Genomic DNA, 20,688 nt, shown 5'->3' on the forward strand with positions numbered 1-20,688 from the left:
TACATAACATTATTTTAAAGTTTTATGCCTATGACTCTCTTGCTACTTTGCAATAAAACTTCAAAACACATTATTTTGGATCATGTAAAGCACTATTTTAAATTTTGATCACTTTCTAGTCAATATGTTTACTTTGGGGTCATTTATCATTGATGAACTGAAATGATATGTTTACCCCTAATTAAATATATTTTTTGAAAATAGATATTACCTTAAAATAACAAAAATACCTACTACAAAAACCTTCACAAAATAAGAACCCACACAAGAATAGTATGCAACCGAAGCTCTATTTAATATTCTACAATATTGAATAACACCATTGGACAAGAGAAAAACCTTTAAAAATTATTCCCAAACAGAAATAGAACCTGGTCTACCATTCTATCCACTGAGACAGTCTTAAATGTCCAGAGTTCCTGCTGTGCTGAGACTTCAGTTCTGACTTTGAGCTTTAATCAAGGACAGCAAAGAACATTTCCTCCAGTTTCTTGTGACTTGAAGTTAAGGCAATTTAGAATGAATACTTGGGGTGGGTGGTAGGTGGGGAGTGATTAACCCAGGAACTTATATGCATATATGCATAGCCAGTGGACACAAACAAGAGTGTGGTGAAGGCCTGGGAGGGGCAGGCGCAGGATGGAGGGGTCAAAAGAGGGGGGGCATCTATAATACTTTGAACAATAAATATAAATAATAATAAAAGAATAAATAATCTTCAGGAGAATATCCCCTGTAAAGACACAGACACAGAAGGGGCAAGTTCATTGTGATGACAGAGGCAGAAATGGAAGTTCCACAGCATGAAGCCCAGGATTGCCAGCAAAGCACAAGGAACTAGAAAAGGCAAGGATTCTCCCCTAGAGGCTCCTGAGGGAACATGGCCCTGCTGACACCTTGATTTTGAACCTTTAGCCTCCAGAACTATGAGATAATACATTTCTGATTCTTTTCAAAAAATGAATACTCTTTGAAAAGATCTTACTCCTGCAGGTTCTTACTGCTTACAGAATCAGTACTTCACAAGCATTTGGGATTGAATTGGGTTCAAGGAAACATAACAATGATGAGCAGCTGGTGGCAGGCAGGCTGACCCAGGTGACTTTGAACGGTGGCCTGGGATGGAAGGATAAATCTGGCACACATCCTGTTGGCCTCTCCCTTTGAGCAGGTGGAGTGTTCCCAGCCATGTAAGCAGTGTTATCTCCCAGGTTCAAGCTCTGCCACTTGCCCAGAAGACTGTAGGGATCACATTTAATCTTCTAATCCAATCTCCTCCTTCAGCCAGAGTGATATTTTTTGCAATGTAAATCAGCTCGCTGAATTTTCCCCTCAGTTCTTATGCAGAGCTCTTAGCATAAAGGTCAAAATCCCTGGAGGAACAATCCTAGAGGATCTGCCTTTGTCCATCTTTCCAGCCTCTTTTCCTGCTCTGACAGTCTTTGTCAGTCCTTCACTTCTCATCCCCATCTCTCCAGTGTGACTTCTTTCAGATCCTGGAACATGCTAGGTCCCTAAGTAACCTGGCCTTTATCTGGAATTTGCCTGTGTTTTGAAGGCCCTCAATCCTCTCTGCCTAGCTATCTTTTACTCCTCTATATCTCATCCTGCAACCCAGTTCCCTCCTGTGGCCCCTGATGGGTTCAGGATCTTCTCAGACAACTCTCATTGAGCCTTGCAGGATGCCATATTTTGTCATTAGATATGTTAAGGATTAAGAAAATGTCTTAATCCTTAGAGGAAGAGAGGAAGAAAGAGGGATCTCGCCTCTCCCCTCCTCACTTGGGTCAGCCTGCTTGCCACCAGCTGCTCATCATTGTTATGTTTCCTTGAACCCAATTCAATCAGAGAGGAAGAGAGAGGGATCTCTTCCTCTCCCTCTCCCTCTCCCTCTCTCTCTCCCTCTCCCTCTCCCCCCTCCTTCTCCCTCCCCCCCCTCCTCCTCCTCCTCCTCTTTCTTGTTCTTGTTCTTGTTCTTGTTCTTGTTTTTGTTCTTGTTCTCCTCCTCCTCCTCCTCCTCCTCCTCCTCCTCCTCCTCCTCCTCCTCCTCCTCCTCCTCCTCCTCCTCCTCCTTCTTCTTCTTCTTCTTCTTCTTCTTCTTCTTCTCTCTCTCTCTCTCTCTCTCTCTCTCTCTCTCTCTCTCTCTCTCTCTCTCTCTCTCTCTCTCTCTCACACACACACACACACAAAAAACATGTTTTAAAAAGTTTTAAAAATAATCTGTAAGATACTAGAGTTGTGGCCGGCAAGGCCCGGTCGAGGCAGGGCTCCAGGCCAGGGAAGGTACGAGCAACCAGACCCACAACAAAGAATGTAGCATAACTTTTAGTCATAAAATAGTTCGTTCTATTGCAAAGCTCAACCCCCAGGCAGGCATGCCCTGTTTCTAGTAGCCACAAGGCAGGACAAACAGACCAAACCTAAGCTGAAAATAAACCCCCACCCCAGGTGTTGTATAAACTTTAAATGTTACTGTACTAATGGTATTTTTCTATAACTTATAACTGATGTTTCTTTGTTAAAACTTTTAGCCAATCATAATCTGCCAGGCATCCCTAAGACGGGGATAAGAGTAGCATGCTTAGAGTGGGTCGGGGCTCTCGTTGCTCGCTGCTGTGTCAGTTGAGATGGGAGCCCGGACTCGAGTTCATAATAAAGGCTTCCTAAATTCCAATTTGGCTGATTGGTGGTCTTCATTCGCGGGTCGCCCATAACACTAGTTTTTGTAAAAATAGTTACAGTAGTTCCAATCATGTTGTGCCCAGGTTCACAACTTTTCACATTAATAAAAATTATAGACCACTTGTATATTATATACGAAGGGGCATGTGCTGTAAAATCAGCTTTAAGAAGATTGACCTGTCAATTCATAAAGTATTTTGAACATCCCCAAACAGTGGTGTCTTAAAGTGTTACTTAGGTGAGAAGAGCACAAAGCAGCCGCCTTCTGCCTGGGGCCCTGCAGGTTGCTTCACAGGGACCAGCAGCCAGGGACCCGCCAACCTGGAATCCGAATGTCGCTGCACACATCACAGCTGTAGGGTTCCTATCTGCCAGGCTGAGGAAGCACCTGTGCAGTGCATGCCAGGAAATATGTCCCCATGAAATAGAGATTAGGCGTGCAAGAGTCCTTTGTTACCCTTCTATCAATTTGGGGCTAAAGATTGGGAAGGAGTGTCAGGAAGAGAAATTCTCCGTTAGATTTAATTCAGTCAAATCGGGACAGAGAATCCAGGCAGGACTTAGATTAGATTTCTTCGGGGCACATATGCAACTGCCTTCCGGCTGTGAATGATGCCTGCTCGGGCCATGTGTTCATTCCACCATTTGTGAGATTTATGTCGCCTTCTTCCCTCCAAAGTGCCGAAGACGCGTGGCGGAGAAGTTTAAAGTTACTGCAGCAATTTCTTTTAGTTGCATATTAAAGCTGTAATGCCTTATCTGGGAGGTGGGGCTGTGAGTCTCTGTGATGTCTGGCTTAGAATTCCCTAGTGATAGCCAAGTGACAGAGACAGAAGAGTTTGCCAGTTTATGGAGCTGGTGAATTTTGTGTAGCTCCTCAAATATTACTGTGAACTCTTAAAGCTGCAAGTGAAAGACTTTATTGTCCTCATAGAGTAAACCTAAAATTCTGGGATGATTGCCTTATCTGTGCCTCGTGGAAATGGATGCATTGTGGCCCTCCTCACCCAAATCTCCCCACCCCCAAGACTAGCTCTGAGATCCCTAGCATAGAAGAGAGACCTCTCTGTTTGGATAGATCACAAAACACAGCCTGGATGCTGACCAATCAGACTATTGCAGTCACACAGACTGGGTTTTAAATTAAAAATAAAATAAGACAAACGATAAAACCAATTTTCATTGTAAGTAATGAAAAAAAATATAGCCATAGAATGGCAAAGGAATGAGACTTTTTTAGTATATGGGATAATAAAGGGCCTCAGACTGGTTATTGTCTGCACCTAATGCAGATGTAGGAAAGAAAATGGTCCAAGTCACCATGTGGCATTAAAATAAGGGAGGCCCAAGCTCAGTGAGGGATGATTGCTTAGGGCTCTTTGTAATCATCATATTCTACCTTCTCCAGGTTGTATTTTCTGCTTGGAACTTGGTGTGGAGGTACATGTTTCAAATACAAGAGTACATGTCTCAAAACCCCAAAAGGGAAATGAAGAAAGAGGTTGCAGTATTTCTGAGCAAAATAACATAAGGAGCTGAGGAAAGACACATTACACATTGTTGGAAGCAGATTCTTTCCTGTTTATGGGAAAACAAGGCATAAGCAGGGCTCTAGGTCAGTTGTTTGCTGGTTGAAAACATCTCCAGTCTTGTAAGAATTTCACAGCAGCTCCTTGGAGTGACCTCCTCTTGTCACACTTGAAAGTTTTGGGTTGTTCTCTGTTTTCCTTTCTATATATCCGCTGCATGAGAGATTTCAACTACTCACATCAATTGTAGTCACCTGTTTCCGGTGGAGGGTATGAGGGACTTACAGCATAAACCTTGTAAAAAAAAAAAAAAAAAAAAAAAAAAAAAAAAAGCCAGGTTTACTGATGTTTTCTTTTTTTCGGAGTTTATAAGATCATTCCTGGTGAGGCTGTGCTCACTGCTGTCAACATCAGTGAAGTACCGGTGACCTCAAAGACCAGGTATTCTGTTTGTAGCTTCTTGAGTTCATCAAGTTTTTTTTTTTAAGATGATACACAAAGCTTAGTTGTTTATTTCTACAAAAGTCAGGCATATTACCTATCTCAGCGGCCTAATCTGCCTGCCTTTGTCTCTGCAAATGTAACGTTTGCAGAACAAGATGCATAGTGTATGCATCTAGCTGTACGCTGTTAAATGACAACACAGTTTAGTACCAATTTTGATGTCTTGCATTAAAGAGGAAATTATCCATTAATTGGGACAGTACAGTACCTCCCAGGCAGTAGAACACTCTTGCAGAGGGATATGGGGGAGAATGAGTTTTTTTTTGTTTTTTTTCCCCTGTTTGTTTTAATTGTTCAATTACTGTTGACATGCAATACTATTATTAGTTTCAGGTGTACTCCAGAGTGATTAGACATTTACATAACTCAAAGTGACCATCCAATGAAAGGATAAAAAAGTACAAATTGCCAGTTATAACAATAACAAAACAAACAAACAAAACAATAATCATGGGGATATAAAGTACAGCGCAGGGAATATAGTTGGTAATTCTGTAATAACTAGGAGTGAGCTTTATGGAGTGTTAGAGTAGGAGTGAGCTTTATGGAGTGTTAGAAGAGGCAATGTGGAAACAGGACAGGTTGGCTAGTATGGTCAGGGGTTTCCTTATGAGGCCAGCAGCTCCTGTTTTCTAGGGTCAGATAAGTTGGAGGACTGTGATTGGTTAGGTTTTCCCAACAGGTGTTTCCCTTAAGTGCAGTTTGACTTATTTGTGATGTGGGCCAGGCCCCTGGGGCAACCTCAGGTTCTGCTGACATACCAGTTAACTTTATCAGCATACATATTTACAGTGATATAAATCCAGAGGGATTATGAACTATGTACTGAGCAGTGTTCTCAGTGCTTAAAGGATCTGAAGAAGAAGGTGGTGTCCACTTCCACTGGCTGTCCTGCAGCTGGAACCTAGATCACAGGTATGTTTTGTAGAACTTACCGCATTGTCTTAGAGTTAGCTGTGTGTCTGCCTGTGGAAGCTGAGAATCTTCCGAGTGTCACAGACTGTGGCTCCTCTGGAGAAATGTAAGCTCTGGAGAGACTGGACCTGCCTTCCCCCATAGGTGACCAGCTGGAAGGGAGTGGCTGTCCCCCACTTGCATCAGGTGGTGTGTCCATCTCTCCACCACCTGGCAGCTACCTACTGTCTTAGCCCAGCCTCCCTTGTCTCTTGGTCTTGCCATTTTCATTAGAATCGCCACCCTTCAGGGTCAATAAGGGCTGATGACAGGGGTTCAGAAAGAGTGAGATGGGGGGGGGGGAGGTTTTCATGGAATGAGACAAAAGGGTTGGATATGACAGAAGGTCAGTGCTGGGGGCCCAGCCACTGAAGAATGGGATAGCACTTCCCAGCTTTTGTGGGGGGGAGCGGGGGGAGGGTTGGATGACTTAGAGGGGAGGATCTGCCTGAAGCGAGGGGCACTTTTAAAAGCCTTTATTTTTATTTGGGTGACATTGATTAATTAAGTAGGCTTTAGGTGTACAATTCTATAAAACATCATCTGTATATTGTACTGTGTACACACCACCCCAAGTCAAGTCTCCTTCCATCACCATTTACCCTTTTCTACTCTTTTCCCTCTGGTAATCACCATACTGCTGTCTTTATCTGTGAGCTGTTTTTTTTTTTTTTAGAACCTTTATTGTGCTGAATATTAGCGATATGCCAAAGAAGGTATTCTTCTCTGCTTTTCTGGAACAGATTCATGTAGTCTGTCTACCTGACTTTTTAGCATAAAAACAATTTGCAATAAAAGAAAAACGTAAATAAAATACCTTCAGAGGGCTTAGGGGAGAAAAAAGGGAGCATTCTGTGGAGATGGTGATGTGCCATCTGGTTTATGTTGCAAGTTGGGTGTGCCTATGAAGCATATGAGTTTGCAATAGGGCTTCATGTGGAAAAATCACGATTGGCAGCCTCACTTCATACTGAAGGAAACCCCAGAATCCATGGGGAAATGAAGTGCCCTGATGAGCACCCAACTGCTGAAAAATCAGTGCTTCACTTAAGGAAGAAAGGGGGATTTTCAAATTCTTTGGGTTCCATTTACTGTTTTCTTAAAATAATAGGAGCCCATTACAGGGACATTGTATTTCTACTGAATGGAATGAAACTCTAATGAATTTAATTGCCAAAATAAAAATTAAATGCAATGTTGAAAATAATAAATATTCCTTAATGAAACAAATTCTGATTTTCATTAAATATCCCTGTTGTAGTTTACTCACATACAAAGTCTTTGTAATTAAGACGTTCCCTTTACAATCACAGGAAAATCTCTGCATCTTCCCTTACAAGTTTAGAAAACCATATTAAAATATTTTTACCACCAAAGACTTTTGTTAGTTTTCATTTTACTAATCTTTTAGGTGGGTGTATTTCCAATAAAAGGAAAACCTACAAGTGATATTTGCATACCTGGAATGTTGGAAAACTCTAAAACTACCAAATTAAATTGTTCTACATTGTAAAGAAGTTCGTAGTCTTTTGATTGACAATAATGCCTATCCATTCACCTCAATGAATAATTTTAAAATTTCAAAGCTTTTAAATCAAATTCTACTTTAGAGAATAAAAATTTTGTGTTAGTCTACAAAATGAAGACTTTTATTCAAAATCACATAAAATATATTTGAGTTTGTTACAAAGTAGCCTTGAAAGACTGTCCATTATATTATTTATATTTATAATTATTACTTGTTGGACAAATTGATAATTTCATTTCTGCTCAAATACAAGATTTCAACCAGGATTTGTTTCATTGCATGTAAAATGAGAATTTAGATAATTTGATTTCACAGCATTGACTGAGTTCAAATTTCTATTGAAATATGAGGAGCAGATCCCCCCCTTGTGGGTTCTTGTCTCACGAAGTTTGAAGAATGAAACTTGAGAATAAAATGACTTGTTAGTAAAAGGATGGAAATTTATTGGAAGCAAATACAGACTCCCACATAGAGAGTGTTCCCAAGGCGGTAACGCACTAAGCCCCTTTATTCTAAGGTTTATAAAGGCTGTAGTTCTTTGTCTCTTCATGCTTACTTCTAATTGGACTTCTTCCCCATTTTATGATCCTGTGCTTTTCTAATTGGTCAGTCTTTTGCAGAATATCAGCTTCACAGTCTGAAACGCACGTGGTGCCTCCTCTTTCTCTCCCCTTATCTTGTAACATTTCTCTGTCTCTTGTGAACATATGTTTGCCTCCTTCCAACATCTGTCAACATTTCTCTGTCCTCTAAAAGTATGTTTGCTTTCCCCCCATACTCTGTGATTTTTCCTTATTCTCTGTGAATGTATATCTTCCTCTCCCCTTATCGTGTGGCACCTTTCTGTTCCCTGTGAGTGAATCCCTTCTGTTAGCTCCAAGCCCTCACCTATGCATTCCTCCCTCATGGATCCTATTTTTTCTAAGACTCCCTAACCATGCCTATTTTATTCCTAAAATTCCTTCCAGTATCCCCTCTGATTAGGAAACCCTAACTGCTGTTGGGGACAAGGGTTGTTGATCATTCAGACTACTTACTGCTGGACAGGGACATTGGTTGGGGCAGTTGTCAGGGTCCATTGGAGGTAGGTGATCTAAGGCAGCGTTTTTCAACCGCTGTTCCGCGGCACAATGTGCCGTGAGATGTTGCCTGGTGTGCCGTAGGTGCAGACAAGACAAGAATTTTATAATTTTTCACTATTTTGTTTACTTAATATTTCATAATAAAGTAATTATAAAATACTTTCTTTGTGTTTATTTGATTCCTATTCAAGAGAATTACTTTATATATAGTCAATATAGGCACAGAGTTAAATTTTTTAACATTTTCTAATGGTGGTGTGCCTCGTGATTTTTTTCATGAAACAAGTGTGCCTTTGCCCAAAAAAGGTTGAAAAACACTGATCTAAGGGTCCAAGAAAGAAGGATGCAGCTGCCATTTGCAGTTCCATCTGGAGAACCATTTGTAGTTTTAGGTTTTCCAGATGAGAAGACACAAATTACACCAGGAGATTAAATAAACAAGGACCAAAGATTAGTAATAAAAACAGTATAAACAAAGGTCCAAGAAGGGGAGCTAGCCAACTTCTCAGGGAAGGCATTATATCCTTAATTTGTACCCAGACCTCTGGGGAGAGAGATTGTGAGGCTTTTTTATTTATTGATTGATTAGATTGATTGACTGATTTTGATTTCAGAGAGGAAGGGACAGAGAGAGATAGAAACATCAATGATGAGAGTGAATCATTGATTGGCTGCTTCCTTCACGTCCCTTACTGGGAATCAAGCCTACAATCCGGGCATGTGCCCTTAATGGAAATTGAACCTGGGGCCCTTAGTCCTCAGACAGACACTCTATCCCACATGTGTCAAACACAAAGCCCGTGGGCCAAATCCGTCCCGCCAGGCCTTGCAATGTGGCCCGCACCGCGCTGTCATCACTGCACTCCGCTGCGTTTCCATCACAATGACATTTTATGACTGTTCAGTAAACCATTCGGCCCGCGATTTAGGCTGGATTTTAGATTTTGGCCCCTTCTCTGATTGAGTTCGACACCCCTATCCATTGAGCCAAACTGACAGGAGGCAGCTGATTAATGATTCTCTTTCATCATTGATGTTTCTGTCTCTTTCTTCTTCTCCCTTTCTCTCCAAAATCAATAAAAAATATTTTTAAAAAGGATAATATAAGAACCACTGTAAAGATGGAGAGAATAATATAATCCAGAGATATGAGAGTATAATTTAGCTGACATCAGTGGCTTCCCAAGAACCCTTCTTGAGGAGAAGTTTCAGATAGTTCAGAGTCTTGCAGGAGTAGGAGTGCTGTGCATCTGGTGTCAGTGTTGTTCTGTCCTCCTCTTGGGCAGGTGTCCAAGGCTTCTCCTGAGACAAATGAATCCAGGAGTCAATGAAGCTGACCTGTTGGGAGGTTTAAGACTAGGGTATCTAAAGGGCCTTCTTTAGTTGTTTAAAGACTTTCTTGATCTCAGTTTCCCAGACTAAAACAGAGAGGTTATTCTTGCTGGGCCTCCTTGATTAGCTAGTAAAGAGGAAATGCTATTTCTCCATAGATGACGAATGGAGTAAAGGGGAATCATTGCTTTATTTACTAGCTGCAAGTCCTGAACTATAGTCAAGGGTGACTCAATTGCCCAACTTATTTATCTCTTTAAAATACATAGAATCTGTGCATTAAAAATATTATACAACAAGGCATAACCAACAGAATCCCCCACATGAGAAGATGGATTCTTTTTTTAAAATGTTTTGTGGCATTCTGTCCCCTGATTTTAGAAAAGCTAAGTGAGGATAATTTGGATTCTATCCTAGAATATTATGCAATGAACTCACCTCGTATGAGTACAGCAGGTTTACATTTGGTGAGAATTAGGGGAGAGCAGAAGAGAAAGAATTTTAACAATGCCTGCTCCTATTTATCCTAAGGCACTTTCATTCTTGTCCATCCTTTAGTTTAGTAGAATTGCCACTGAACCAAAGGATCTGTCTGGGCAAGAAACTCTGTACTGTCAAAAAGTAACACTACTTGGAGAAGCTTATGGGACTTTATGTCAGTTTTCTCTTTGAATTATAGTTATTTTACTAACTAGTTATCTTTTTCACGTCTATTGGGACTAGAGAATGAGATGTAGCAGTAATCTTTCTGCAGTGCCATTTGTACACTAAATTTATGGCAGAGATTTGCATTCTAAGTGCCTCTCTGGTAAGAGCAGCTCTCAAAGAGAGCATGTTTATGTTGCCATTTGTGTTTAAATTGGAATTCTAAAGCAGACCCAAGTTAAACATGAAGACAACTTTAGATATTTTTCTGAAGTCAAATATGGATTGTTTACTTACCATTGAAGTTATTTTTCTCTGTTTTTTTCTCTCCCCCCCCTTTTTTTTTTGCAACTATCAGCAACATAATCTGTAATCATTTTTAATCATCCCTCTTTTGTTTAACTAGTTAGAAATTAGGGATTTTTTTGGCATTTTTATGAAAATACATTTTTTTTTAAAATTTTTGATTAGTTGAAATAAGATCTGGAGTTTAAAAGGAGCCTCCCGAGATAATTTAGTATATAAAATTATAGACTTATATATACTTAAATAATATGCCATGTGCTTATTTATTAGATACAAGGTCATGGTTAGATAAATCATGAGTATCTTGGCTACAATTTCCTATTCACTCATTCAATACCAGTAGGTGGAGTGTGTCCCAGGCAGCAAGCCAGCCTGTTCTAAGCATGCTCAGGGTACTGTTCTTTATTTTTTATTTTATTTTATTGACTTTTTACAAAGAGAAAGGGAGAAAGATAGAGAGCTAGAAACATCAATGAGAGAGAACATTGATCAGCACCTCCTGCACACCTCCTACTAGGGATGTGCCGTAACCAAGGTACATGCCCTTGACTGGAATCTAACCCTGGACCCTTCAGTCCGCAGGCTGATGCTCTATCCACTGAGCCAAACCGGTTTCAGTGCAGGGCACTGTTCTGGAAGTGCCTTTCTTCTGGTGAAGAGAGAGAGAGAGAGAGAGAGAGAGAGAGAGAGAGAGAGAGAGAGAGAGAGAGAGAGAGAGAGAGAGAGAAAGAAAAGACACAAACAAGAAAATGAGCTAGAGAACAGATAGTGGGAACACTTGGATTGGTAGAGTTTAGTGCCACTTTTCATGGCCCTTTAACCTCTCAGACATTCTTGCTCATTTGTGAGAAGGAATTAGAACAGGTGGCCTGCCTTTTTTAAAGGACTTTCAGCTAGGACCCAGAGCCTGGAGCTCTGTGTGCACAGTGGTTGGTCTCAGGAGTTCTCAGGAGATCTGATTTGAATAACTCTATTTTACTCTCAGTATACATCCTTCAAAACCCAAGTTTTCTTCCTGAGAGGTAATTACTACCAACTATTGGTTTTGCATTGTTTTATATATTCTCTAAATAATTCTATACACAATTTCCTTTTTATATTAAGAATCTAAAATAAAATTAGAAAATATAGTAATCTGCAACTTTTTTGTTTTGCTTATTGATTTTCTTAAGTAAATAATTTATACGTATATAATACATAGATAAAATATTTATAACATATACAATATATATTCATTGTAAGGTATGCAAATATTCTGAAACATGCAGGAAAAAAATCCTCTTTCACTACCTTTTTTTCCCTCATTTGAAAATCCCAGAAAAACCAATGTTATATAAAATAATATAAAAGTATGTTTTATAAGATAATTGGTATGGCTTGAATTGGTGTTATTATTAAGATAGTGTTGTTGTTTGAATTATATTCATATGTATATATATTTATTTATTTGACAGAACTGTTTTGCTCTGGGCCATCTGTGGGAATGATTGCAGGAGAAGAGGAAGTAGAATTCTGTTAAATAACTTTTTCACAGCTTTTTATAGCATAGAAGCATTTTAACAAATATTAGTAGCAATAAGGAAGAGGACAATGAGACAGTTGTCAGCACTTTTCCCTTGTGCTGATTTAAACTTTCTTCTTATTTCTTCTTGATTGTATTTATCTTCAACAAGAAGAATAGTGCCAAACTGAGTAAATGATGTTCAACATGAAAAGACTTTAAACAAATTGTATGTATTCCATTCTATTATATATTACTACTTAAGTATTTTATGAACTCTGAAAATTGATGGTGTAACAGTGTCAAAAACCACTTAAGATATAAATCACAATAAATTTCATGTTATCCTTTGGGATTTTCTAGTTTTCAGATTTACAAGCTTTAGAATGCCCACTGGAGATACCTGTACATAAAAAGGCACTGCCCTTGTCTTAGTCAGGGTTCCCTAGAGAAACAGAACCAATAGGAGGTGTGTATAGGGAGAGAGAGAAGGAGAGAGTGTTAGTCGATGTTACAGTTCCTTGAGAGAAGTCAGTCTTTGTTCTATCGATAATACATCTTCAACTGATTGAATGAGACCCACCACATTACTGCTTTAAATATTAATGTCATTTAAAAATATTTTCACAGAAAAATGTAGAATAATATTTGACCAAATGACTGGGTACCATGGCCTAATTAAGTTGACACATAAAATAACTGATCATAGCCCCTTTCTCTAGGGAGTATAATTTTATTTATTATGTGTTTTTTTAAAATTGATTTTAGAGAGAGAGGAAGGAAGAAGAAGAAAGAGAAACATCTATGACAAAGAAAAATCCATCGGCTGCCTCCTGTATGCCCCCTACTGGAGATTCATGTAATTACGGGGAATTCAACCAGTGACCTCTTGGTGCATGGGTTGACATGCAACCCACTTAGCCACATTGGCTGCCCTGGGGAATATTCTTTTAACATCATTTTATCCCTTCCAAAAATGAGGCAATGTAAATTTAAAGAAAATTATATGTGACTGTTTAAGTTAATATACAAAATTAACCAAACTGTAAAATCTGAGGGAGCAATCCCTTCAAAACTGCCCTGACTTGTGACATCAACTGCAAGTGTTGGGGGAAGGGTAGTGCAGAAACCATCATCACTTTTGATAATTCACCAGAAGATCACAAGGAAGTAATACTCGTGATTATAACATATTGCAAGAAAAGCAGTGCAGATTAAAATAATCCAAGGAAACAGACAAATAAGGGGGAATATAATAGGGGTTCAAACAGAGATGCTGGTCATTCTCTCCCCATTGAGCCATACCTTCTCCTGGCTACGATATATAGTGCCAACTTGGATGCTCACCGGAGTGTTGTGTTCAGAGGGTTTACCAGGGCTTCTTACATAGGCAAGATTGAGTGAACAATTGCCCACATAGTTGAATCTAGTCTCCAGGTCAACTGATACCTCATGACCCGAAGTCCTCAACCTGAACAGCATGGTTGGTCATTCTAACTCAGGCACCATAAAACTGTTGGCTGTGGCCAATCCTTACTTGAAACAAAGATAATGCTGTCAGAGTGGCATAGACTTTCCCCCAAGGGCCAAGCCCAAACCTCTCTTTAGACAAGGCCAATTTTTTAAATGAAGAGTCAGATAATATGATACATTATTATTTGGAGATAAATAGCACCAATGGAAATGTTTTAAGGCAAGAAGCCACTAAAAAATAAAATAATAGTATCATGGAAGTACTTAACTTTCCTGAGTTTCATTTACTAGAGTATGAGAATATTAAGTCATGTGAACTTGAAGGTTCCCTTGATAGTTTATGATTTTTGTGACTTTAAAGGGCTGCAGAAAATTAACATACTTCTCTTTTCCAATTTCAAAAGTAACTTTAACTTTTTGAAAAATCCCAGGCAACTTGCCTATAGCCCAGTTCTAGGAACCTCACCTTCAAGCTTGAGGTTCCTGAATTAACATATTGTCCAACTTCAGAAAGAAATAATGTCAAAGGCTTCATTTGCTTTTGCAAGTGTCTCTTTTAATGAACAAAGTCCACTTCTCAATTTCTCCCTTTCTACTCTAAAATGTCTTTGTCCTCACTATCTCCTCCATCTTCACTAGATCACTAGAGGAAGACACAATAATGAATTCAGATTTGTAAAATATGAGATCATTTTTCCCCTGTCTCAAAGAGTTTTTAATACGTTTTCTAGTAGAAATGGAAAAAAAATGACAGTATACCTGCAAACGGAAAGCTATCACAGTTGGATGTGGTCAAAGTTGCCCCCCTTCCCACCCCTGAAACAAAAGTCTCCTTTACAACAGTCCTATGGGTAGTTATCCAGTTCCCCATTGAATGCTCCTATTGAAAAGGAGCTCATAAAACTGCGTGGTTCATTTTACAGTAGTTCAAAAACTATAAAATATATCCATAATATTAAAATATTTGAATTGATTTATATAAGATGCAGGATTAATGGAATAACTGTCACTGGGTTTTATTTTATTGTTGGTCAAATGACATTCCAGTACTTTGTTGGCTCTTAGATATCTTAGATATTAATGAATGAAGAAAAGTTATGCAAGTCTGTGCACTTATATATTTAGAATGCTCTGATTGTCATTTTTTAACTGCTTGTGACAGCACACATATCATGTTTTGTTATGCAAAGATTTTTTGCATTTATGTGAAGGATTTATTGGGGCAAAATGGACTTCTAGAATGAAAGGGCAATTACAGGCAGAGAGTAGTAAAAGGCATCATGTCAAGAGGAGTAAAAATGAGAAAAGGAAGTTTGATTTTATAGAAATACTATGAAGTTGGCCATTTGTTATGTCTACTCCAAAATGATGAAAGCTTATAATGGAATCTGTCTTGATATTGACTACATTTCTCCTCCTCCAAGTACATACAGAATGTTATTGACATAGAATTTGAATGAGCTATCCCAATAGCAAAAGCGGGCTATTAATTATATTATTAAATAAGTATAGAGAAACAATCAACCATTTTTCTAGACGTGAACAATTTAAACAAAATTCCCATGGCTCTTGCTCACCTAGTTTCTAATCCAATGTCCTGCTATATATAAGGGTCAATTAGAATAATATGCCTGTATTTAGATACAAAAGATTTCATGGCAAACAAAATTAATTTCAAATTAAAATTGAATTTTACAACAGGTTGAAATATAGGTGAGGTCTAGTATTAATAAAATAATCATCTTATTTTAAATATTCATTTAAATATTAGTTATCTAAATATATTTGTCATTTAAATAGGCAATGTTCTGAATATTTGTAGTTATTAAATAATATACAATTTTCAGAATTCTGCAAAATATTGTAAAAATCTCCTAAATGTGTTAAAAGTCAAACCACCACTTATTCAAATATATCTAGAAAGTATAGGTAAAACTATAGGCTTCAAACAAAGTACAAGGAGGCTTCCTACTCCATACCCCCAGTCTCCCTCCGTAGAATCATCAATTCTATGTATCAATTTCTTTTTAACTTTTCTGTAACTTTCCAATTATACACTCAAATACATAAACATTTATATAGAGGAATATAGACGTATAGATGATAGATAGATAAATAGATAATCGATTTCTTTGCACAAATGGACCTTTGCATACAGATGTGTTTTTCAAAGAATGATGTAACTTTAAAGTCTGTTCATACCAGCACACAGAGATTTACTTAATTCTTTCAAACAAGTGGTATCAATCTATCATTTCCCTAAGAAGGAAATTATTATTTTTGTTGTTACTAACAATATTGCAATGAACATTCTTTTATATTTTTTATTGGGGTGACATTTATTAACAAAACCTTGCAGGTCTCAAGTGTACAACTCAAGAAAACATCATGTGCACATTGCATCGTGTGCCTATCACCCAGTATAAAGACTCCCACCATTCCCATATTTACACCCTATGCTCTCTTCTATCTCCCCCACTCTTTCCCTCTATCACTATATTGTTATCTGTGTCTATATGTCCCTACTCCTTTTTTCATTAAGCCCCCTCTGACAGCTGTCAGTCTGTTCTACGTATCTATGCTTCTGTTTCCACTTTGTTTGTTAAATTATTTTGTTCATTAGATTCCACATATAAGTGAGTTCATATGGTATTTGCCTTTCTCCTACTGGATTATTTAAGTTAGCATAATACTCCACTAATTCTAAAGAATATATGCACTTCCATCTTCAGAGCAGTGTTATTTACAATAACCAAGGTAGTACATTTATATAATGGAATACTGCTCAGCAGAAGAAAAAAAAAAATAAAATATTGCCTTTTATGACAGCATGGATGGACCTGGAGAGTAATGAACATTCTTACATTTGTATTGTTTCATTCTTGAATTAAAAAATATGTGAAAAAGTGAGACACGGAACCCGGGCTTTATTCTCTACCTTTATAGAGGAGTTTGTTATTCTATTTTAGCTTTTCTCTACCTAAAAGTTCTTCCCTATGTTACCTGAACGACAATACTTAATCTTTTCCATTTGACATTTATCTCTCTCTCTGAGAAGTTCTCTACCAAGTGCTTTATGCAAGACAATTGGTAAGAGTAAATTGCCTTGTAGCATAAAACACAAAACATCCATTAGTATTATTATATTATTTTTCAACCTACCCATACTATGCTCACTTAAAAAAGAGATTGATTTATTCATAGCTTAACAATTTCTTAGGTATATTGTATATGAATTATATGTAGTTCATCATAAGATAAAAGGGATGAAACATAAATCAAAGTAACTTAAGAAATTTTCTGTCTTTAGGCCTCTGTATGTTCTATGAAGAAAATGCTATTACAACATTTCCAGACATTTTTTTTAGCTTCCTTCAAGCTACATCTAATGTTAGTTATTTAAGGCTCATAGTTAAGACTTTGAATATGTACTATTCTTTCTCATATTATTTTATATCCTTTCCTTTTGAATCTCTCATCTTTAGGGCAAGTTTTCTTATTACAGTTCACATTTTCTTTTATTTTTAAAATTAATTTTGTTTATATTTCAGAGAGGAAGGGAAAGGGAGAGAGAGATAGAAACATCAATGATGAGAGAAAATCATTGATTGGCTGCCTCCTGCACACCCCACACTGGAGATTGAGCCTACAACCCAGGCTTGTGCCCTTGGCCTGATTTGAATTTAGGGCCCTTTAATCCACAGGCCTATGCTCTATCCACTGAGCCAAACATGCTAGGGCTTCTTTCTTTCTTTATTCTCTCTTGGGAAAGAAAATGGCCATATCTGAGATAATATTTTTGATCCATGCATTCTTTAAATATTTAGTGTATATTCTAATTATAGTTGAGCTGGAACTCTGCAAATGGATCCTTTTTGTGTTTCTTTAGCTGTATTGCTCATATTTTTTTTTCTTACAAATGCATAAAAACAGTCCTTGTCCACCAGCATTTTATGATTAATTGCTATATCTTTATCATGAGTTAATTCCATGAGGAAACGTAGTGGGGTAAAAAATCATGGAGGAAAATACCAGAAGTGACCAGGTGAAGGAAGGAGGGTTGAAGAGTTAAACTAGTCACCTTCATGCTTCCTTCCTCAGGCATGTCACTTACATATCCAGGAGATTCATGTTCTAGTCTCTCTGTAGCCACCCAAGGTACAACCCTTCAAAGGAGTATGTGAGTGATAGTGACATAGCTGAAGAATGACGAGAACTGTTGTTATCCAAATGCTGTTGGTCATGCTGATTGAATTGGCCTCCTTCTGTCTTTGCACAATTCTTCTGGGTTGCACATCAAGTATTCATTATGCTCAGGAGCACTTAAATCCATAAGCTGCTATAACAAACAACTTCAGAATAAAACAGAAGGCAGCTCTTTTCTCTGTATCTTCAGGATAATTTGTCCTACGGAAAGTTAGACACACTTTGGATTAAAGTTTGATAAAATAGTTATTAGATAATCACCATAATATGTCTGAATCACTCAAAATATTCAGTGAAGGTCAATACCTTTCATGCTTCCCTTGAGGAGAACGTGGGGAAAATTTCATAATGGACTCTCAATCTGTGGAGATAGATTTGAGAAATTCAATTTCATCGTTAATCTAAAATGACAGAATAATTACTCCTTGAAATTCCTCTGTGTCGGATCCTCACCAATGTCAAGTTGGTAGTGTGTTCGGAATCTCCAAGGCTCTCTCTGCCTTCCTCTTTCCCATTCCCTGGTCTTGATGGTTTACTGGGACTCAAGGGACTCAGGATATGGTCATGCCTGTGGCTATGATTTATTTCCCTACACAGCAAAATACACAGGGAGAAGAGATAGGTGGGGTCAAAACCATAAGACACCAGATGTCACCTTCCAAAGTCTTCCCCTGGAGTCACATGAAAGGCTCTTAACTCATACAGCATTGAGTTGTGACAACACACGAGAAATATTATCTACCAAGGAAGCCCTTCTGAGACTAGACTCCAGGGTTTTTATGGTACCTTCTATCTAACACTTATGAAATTTCAGTCTCCCAGAAGGACAACATGTATTCAGTGGAAACAAACCATAGAGTTTGCACACACAATGGAAGTTCAGTGGACTAGTCTTATCACTTAGGAAAAGTTGCACATTAGTGCTTGGAACTGTTTGCCATTCAAGTTCCCAGACACCTGCCAAGCATTGACCTTTGAAGCAGCCCTTTGCAAGAATCGCAGTCTCAATCCCATGTGTTATCATGATTTTTCTGTGTAGGTTGTATCTGTAGAGCAGCAGCAAAGCATTTTGGGAAAAGATTCAAGTAGTGTAGCATCCACCTGAACAGTATATTCCTCCTCCTTAATGAATAATTCTGTCTTGCTGAGTTGTTGGGTCACAACCGCTTGGAGAGCTCCCAGGGGTAATCTGAAATGAGACCCCATGGAGAAACCGAAGGAAAAGGCAGACCACTTCAGATTGGTAGGTGGTAAGTTTAATGAGCAAGAGCATTTACTGACAAGGCTTGTCTTGGACAGCTACAAGATGAGTAGATTTCTGAACCCACCCACCAAATCTTGTTTATATTGTGGCCTTAATAGTGTTCAGTCACATATCCAGCCCAGATGTCTTTATCACCATATTGGTATCTCAAGCCTGTGTCCTCAGGCTGCGTGTAGCATGGGGAAGGATCGTGCAATGCACATTGCACACAGGGGATGGTGTGGTGAACCTCCAGTGTTGGGGTCCAGCACCTGAGACAAAGGGACTACATCTTTTTTAAAATGTATTTTTATTTATTTTAGAGAGTGTGACAGACAGATATAGATGGATGGGCTGCCTCCTGCATGCTCTCTACTGGGGATCAAGTCCTGCAACTCACACATGTATCCTACCAGGAATAAAACAGATGACATTTCAGTTTTGGGACAATGACCAATCAACTGAGCCACTCCAGCTGGCTAGCAGTCACATCTTCCTGATGTCCTTCTCCAACACCAGTCATTACAATATTGTCTATAAATAATTGTTGCAAACATTGCAGACGTCTATTGAAGACAATGTTTACAGGTCAAGCTTTCTAATTATTAGTGGTTCACTGCCTAACACATTTATACTTGCTCACATATTATTATTCATCCTTGCAAAAAAAAAAAATCTAATCCAGCAGGGGAATGTGATAGAGCCAACATTATATGCATGTACGCAAGCACTAGAAGAAAGATTAAACAAAACAAATGAAATAAACAAAAGATCTTTCTCCCAAAATACGTTTTTTCTTCTTAAAATTTTAGAGGCAAATGTATGTCTTTTGAGGTTATTTTTGTCTTATATTGAGGGCATTAGAATGTTTTGATACTTTTTAAACCTTTCCTGATACTATTTTTTATATCTCTTATTACGGTATTTGCATTTTCGATGATGATAAGTCTTGCTTTAACAAAAGAGAAGCCTTCCTTACCTACAGCCATAATACCTAAAAGACTATGGAAAATACCGAAATATTCTTTTCCCCTTCCTTTTACAAAAGCTCCCTTCCACTAAAGACAAATAATTAACTAGCAGGCACTATCAGTGGGATCAGCATTGCTAACCATGATGGAAAGGAGGAAGTCTTTGCCGCTGTGATCTCTTCCTCCCCATCCATACCTTTTATGACAGAAATGATTATTTTTACAGAGTAAGACATTCAGGTTAATAGGTGCCATTCTTCCCTAGGCTGACAAGAAAGATGCTATATCCCTGAAGATGCTTCCATATATCTTCCAAATGGAGGAGAAAAGAAAATGCAACTGTGGCAATAACCAGAGATTAATTGTTGACTAACATCGTTGAGGGTTTAATATGTGCTCTCAGAGCTTTACATCTGGATCTCATTTAATTCTATAAATTAGATATCTAAGGTGGGTTTTTATTATCATAATTATTAACTTCCACTTTTCAAGGATGAAGAAACTGAGGCAAGGGCAGTGTAATTCCCCAAGCTCCCACGGGAGGAGCAGAGCATGCATTCAGACACTTGCATTGTGATATCGGAGTCTCAGTGTTAACCATTTTACCTTGATCCCCCCCCCCCCCCAAGAGTTCTTATGTGTGTGCGTTTCTGTATCTAGGCATGGGGATAAAACGTGTTAATGTATATACATCTACTCATACAGAAATACATCCTTAAAACATTAAACACA

General features: G+C 38.3%; 1 protein-coding gene across 1 annotated transcript in view; it reads left to right on the forward strand.

Moving 5' to 3' along the window:
- Positions 1 to 20,688, forward strand: part of CNTNAP2 (contactin associated protein 2) — a 1,655,787-nt gene that overhangs the window by 211,774 nt on the left and 1,423,325 nt on the right. The window lies entirely within an intron of this gene.

This window comes from Pipistrellus kuhlii, unplaced genomic scaffold (assembly GCF_014108245.1).
Source record: "Pipistrellus kuhlii isolate mPipKuh1 unplaced genomic scaffold, mPipKuh1.p scaffold_m20_p_10, whole genome shotgun sequence".
Taxonomy (NCBI): Eukaryota; Metazoa; Chordata; class Mammalia; order Chiroptera; family Vespertilionidae; genus Pipistrellus; species Pipistrellus kuhlii.